Here is a 5,614-nt window from a genome sequence, read left to right as displayed (position 1 = left end):
ACAGTCTCTCCTGCCCGGGCTGGCTTTGAACCGCGATCCTCAGATCTCAGCCTCCTGAGTAGCTAGGATTACAGGCGTGAGCCACCAGCGCCCGGCCAAACTTCTCTTTCTAATCACAGCCTCATCACCAAATGGCCTGGGGAATCTGGAACCTGTTTTGAACCAGAACCTTCCACAAGGACAGAGGCTGGACGCATCTTCATTGGATAGTCATTTTAAAGATATCTCAACCACCTGCTCCTCCAACCCTCTCCACTGTCCTATGGTGGTTTTAACTTCAGATCTTGGGAACCTTAGAGTCAACAAAGGGAGCCCGAAGTTTCCCCAAGCAGCATAGATTTCTCTGGTGTAGAAGTCTCATCCTTCAGGAATAGGATGTAGTAAAAAGTCCTACATTTGGTTCCTTAAAATCTCTTGATTTTATGTTAGAAGCAGCATGTTATACGGCTTTAAAAGACCACCCAATCAACCCAAAACAAACAAAAATGTCCCTTATATTTTATGGAAATAACGGAGTATGAAGGGAAAACCATTTCACTGAACTAAGTTTATGTACATATTAACTTTGGGAGTATAAATGAGGGAAGAGGACAGTTGAAGGAAAAGTGCTAGTGATCTAAGACCCCAGAAGACCATGGCCAAATCAAAGGCTACAGGATAACATCTCAGGTTTTATCATGCACTGTTTTCCCAATCATTTCCAAATCCATTTTTGAGCTTCTAAATTACTATGAAGTAAGTAAACCCAAAAGATTTCCACTGCCTTAGTAAACACTAGAAAGGTAGAGTGACTCGTTTGAAGTCATATTTGTTGTAATGTCTATACTCATTTTCCTTCAGATGAGGATCAGCTAATCAGAAACATTTATAATCAAAAACATTTGTCAGAAATACCTTCTGAGTCCTTTACAGTTAATAACATTTTTACTCTAGTATGTGCAGTTTTACATAATCTAACTTTTGATCCTAAATACCCCACAAATGGCCAAGTTTTTATTATAGCTTTTGAAGTTAAAGTGACTTTACTCCAATACCCTATCTATGGTTGATGCCAAATAAAGCATTCTTGTAGTACAAAGGCTTCTCAGAGCCACAAAGGCCCACTGTCCATTACTGGCCTAGAGTACAAAGTCAGGCCCCTCCAAGAGTCAGCTTCTTGAAAACGCCTTTGAACCCTAGAATGAGAAAGGCATGGAGTCTAGATAATCTTGCCTAAATCCTCCCTCTCATCCTTCACTAGATTGTCAGTTCCTCAGACATTTACTTCTCCTTTGCATTCTGACAAGAAATAAGAATTTGAAGATGAGATTTTAAAAAATGTTCCTCTGTCTTACAAGAGTTATGTGTGAGCCGAGCACCAGTGGTTCACGCCTGTAATCCTAGCTACTCAGGAGGCTGAGATCTAAGGATCGCAGTTTGAAGCCAGCCCCAGCAGAAAAGTCCATGAGACTTTTTTGGGGGGTGGGGGAGGGTCAGTTGTGGGGCTTGAACTCAGGGCCTGGGCCCTGTCCCTGACCTCTTTTGCTCAAGGCTAGTGCTCTATCACTTTGAGCCATAGCTCCATTCCCTGTTTTTGAGTGGTTAATTGGAGATAAGAGTCTCACAGACTTTTCTGACCAGGCTGGCTTTGAACCATGAACTTTACATCTTGGCCTCTTGAATAGCTAGGATTAAAGGCTAGAGCCACCAGTGCCTGGCAAACTCCAATTCATCACAGAAAAAGCTGGAAGTAGTGCTGTGGCTCAAATGGTACAGTGCTAACCTTGGGCAAAAAGAGCCTAGAGGCAGCACCCAGGCCTACAGTTCAAGCCCCAGGACTTGCAAAAATAAAGTTATATAGACTTGGTAAATTAGTAGAAAAGTCTTGATTCTCATTTAAGGCCATAAATGCCTATTAAAATCTAGCAAACTAGGAAGAAAAGATAATCCATAGGCCATCATTATAATAAAATCCTCCTTAGGGGAAAAAATAAGCTTTTGTCAAAATATTGTTCATGGAAAAAAGACAACAATAGGGGGGTTAATCTGATCAATGTACAATATGTGCATATGTAAAAGACCTAGGGAAATTCCTTTGTACACTAAAAAGAAAAAAGACCATGATTAATCACAAAAAGTAAATTAGCAGGCCCATGCAATGCATCCTGCACCACCAGAAATTAGGAACTAAATTTTTGTTATCTAGTACTTTCACTTTATAAAGTACGAAATCAACAGTCTTTTGTTCAATTTATAGGAATACCATGATAGTTACATTACACTCCCCTCAGACGCTGTATGATGGAGGTAATTTGATGATGCTGTGGCTAAAATATGAGCGCATAAAACTAAGCCAACAATACATTCTCTCTCATGTTGAAAGAACTGCATGAGATGCCTTTTCTAAATCAAGGCCCAAGAGAAGAACATGTTTTCTTAGAAAGGCCTTCACAGAGACCCAGCCAGCCTCTTGGACTAGGAGCGCACGGATTCACTGAGAACCATTCCACAGTGAGCAATGCAAGGGAGTGGGCTCGTGCCTAAGTACCAGGATGCAGCGATGATACAACACGCAGACCGGCTGCCCTGAAGCCGAAACAGAAACAGAGAGCAGGAAAGGGGGCCGGCTGGAGGGCTGTGGGAATATACAATTTTAAACAGGGAGGGACACGGAAAGAGGGGTGAAGAAGTCAGCTGTGTTTCTCTCCAGGTACAGGAGGAAAACAGACAGGCCTTGAGACCAAAGCATGCCAGGAACAGCAAGGAAGCCACCTGAACAGGAACAGAAGGTGAGGGCAGATTGCTTAAGGCTTTGACATTCACAGCAAAGGGCATTGCAGGGAAGAATTCTGACCAAGGAAATGAATAGCTGTCAACCTATATGAATGAATAACTTCATATTAAAATTCGGTTTCACCAGGCACTGGTAGCTCATGCCTATAATCCTAGCTACTCAGGAGGCTGAGATCTGATGATCCAGGTTCAAAGCCAGCCCAAGCAGTAAAGTCCCCTACACAAAAGTAGGTTATTAAAGTTATTCTAGTTGTGGGTCTGGCCCCATAGACTCTGCCTTCCAGATGACGGGTCTGGGGATGGCAGCACCCTACCTGATCATTCACCAGATGGTTTCCTCATTCTGGGGACACTGGTGTGTGTTCTGGGTAATGCTCCGGGAAGAAGTGGAATGACATTCCCAGGACAAAGTCTACAAACAAGTCACAATGTTCACCATTTCCTACACAGTGCTCGTCAGGTACTAAGCTGAACTGTTTTCCTAGCTTTCCTAACTTTGCTGTTTTCCTAACTTTCATAGCAAATACTAAGGTAGATCATACTAGTACCCTGTTTCACAAGGGAGGAAACACATAAATCAAAAGTACATGTACATGTACCCAGACTACCTGATTATTAATCAGGCAATGGAATTTCAGGTCTTGTTGGTATCCAAAGACCATATTCTTTTCTTTTCTTTTGTCGGTCGTGGGCCTTGAACTTTGGGCCTGAGCGCTGTCCTTGTGCTCTTCAGCTCAAGGCGCCAAAGACCATATTCTTAACCACCAGAATTGAATGAACATAGGAGCTTCTTTCCTTACTGACATTATATGAACTTGAAGAAGTTTAAAATTGAAAGGAAAATGTAATTTAGGAACAGCTCCCCTGCCCCACAGTTCTCATTTCTAGACACTAGCCAAGCACTTAGGAAAACAGTGGAGTGGAAGAGCAGGCTACCCTACTTTATAACAATCCAATCTCACTAATTTAATCCTGTGAAAAATGCCTTTTCAGAGAAAGTCAAGCTATTCACCAGTGCAATCAGCTCTTAAAGATCTCACCTTCCAACATCATCACAATGGCTATCAAATTTCAACATGAGTTTCAGAAGAGACAAAACAGTCACCTAGGCAGGCGACAATAGCTCACACCTGTAATCCTAGCTACTCAGGAGGCAGAGATCTACGGATCACAGTTCAAAGCCAGCCCAGGGAAAGAAAGTCTGTAAGACACTAATCTCTAATTAACCACCAAAAAGCCAGCAATAGATATGTGGAGCAAGCACTAGGCTTGAGCAAAAGAAGCTCCAGGACAGCACTCACGCCGTGAGTTCAAGTCCCAGGACCGGCAGAAAAACAAAACTGCTCAGATTCCCTTCCTCTGACACAATAGCACTTTTATGAGGCTACACACCAAGTTTACTTCATCCATTTTCAACTATCTGTGATCCAAAAGTAGTTAAAAAATAGTTCATTAACCATTTAAAACTAGTATACTCTTCTGGGAAAAAAATGTATCTGGGCAGAAGTCACTACTCAAATAGAAAGATGCCAAAAGGAACAATGGGTTTAGGTGTGACTCACCCTTTCCCACCCTCCAGCCCCTGTCCAACAGCAGCCAGACAGGGAGACAAGAATGGTTCCTCCAAATGTGTCTTTGTGTCATGGAATTCACTTTTATTATAATGCAACTCTGAGGCCAAGTTTGGCTGTGAGGTCCATAAACATTATAGTTATCAGTGTTATACTTACCATAGTTATCAGTGATTTAGCTAACAATGAGGAGGAGGGAAGTAACAACTTGAGCTTGTCATTTTGACTAATTCCCTGCGTAGCTCATTCCCACCCTACATTATTGTCTATGATATAATACAATGGACAGATTCTTTAAAAGTTTTCAACAATGCTATAATCCATTCAATGTTTTCCATTCCTGAGTTAACATTCAGGTAATGCACCAGCACAGAATGAAATGGGGGGGGGGGAGGGAAGGTGCTCAGTGGTTGAGTGCTTGCCTTGCATGCATGAGGTTCGATTCCTTAGCACTACATAAGCAGAAAAAAGGCCAGAAGTGGCACTGTGGCTCAAGTGGTAGAGCACTAGCCTTGAGCTGAAGAGCTGAGGGACAGCGCCCAGGCCCAGTGTTCAGGCTCCACGACTGCCAAAAAAAAAAAAGAAGAAATGGGGGGGGGGGCTTAAATAGGAGGCTAGGAGTTAGTGGAAAACAAACTCTCTGGGCAAAGTATGGCCAACAGTCACACGTAACTGCTTTATTTGCCACCACTGCATTCATGTCCCGGCCCCCTGAGCTTCATGCCAATTAGTGAAACCGACAGGATTTGTTCTGACTAACAGCAATAAAAATGATTGTCTGTGTTGGCAGCAAGCACTGACACTGAGATCTGTATTCTCTTTCAGGCTTACTATGGACCTAAACTGGCTGGCCCAAAACACCTGTTAGAAAAATCAGACTCCTAGGACACACTTTAGATCCAACTCAGAGTTCCTTTGCTTTTGTGTTGATGTCAAACCATTCTGCTATTTCTTTTTTCCTCTGAAAATTGCACGAACAGGATTACATTTTTAAGGGAAAATAATCTACACTTTTTTTAAAAGTACAAATGCAGTTGGGTATGACGGTGGCAGGACCCTGGCTTTAAGACCAACTGGGCTGCTTAGCCACTGTGAAATTGGTATGTCCTGACAGAATTTCGGGGCACTTACTTCTTGTTCACGACCTAGTCTTACTCTTGGAAGAAGTTGTGGTTCGGATCCGGGCACACCCCCAGCATGTGAAACACGCATGCTCCAGGAGCTCCCCAGTCTTCAGTGGGGGTAGGGGGGCCGCGGGGAGGCTGAGCCCC

At 43.0% G+C, this 5,614-nt stretch overlaps 1 protein-coding gene across 1 annotated transcript in view; it reads left to right on the top strand.

Moving 5' to 3' along the window:
* The window catches only part of Efhc1 (EF-hand domain (C-terminal) containing 1), a gene marked incomplete at its 5' end in the record, with an annotated part of 34,880 nt that overhangs the window by 15,877 nt on the left and 13,389 nt on the right, over positions 1 to 5,614 (top strand). The window lies entirely within an intron of this gene.

The sequence above is a fragment of the Dipodomys ordii genome, unplaced genomic scaffold (assembly GCF_000151885.1).
Source record: "Dipodomys ordii isolate 6190 unplaced genomic scaffold, Dord_2.0 Scaffold44, whole genome shotgun sequence".
Classification (NCBI taxonomy): domain Eukaryota; kingdom Metazoa; phylum Chordata; class Mammalia; order Rodentia; family Heteromyidae; genus Dipodomys; species Dipodomys ordii.
Note: the sequence above shows the minus strand (reverse complement) of the source record. Positions and strands in the feature narration are given on the sequence as shown.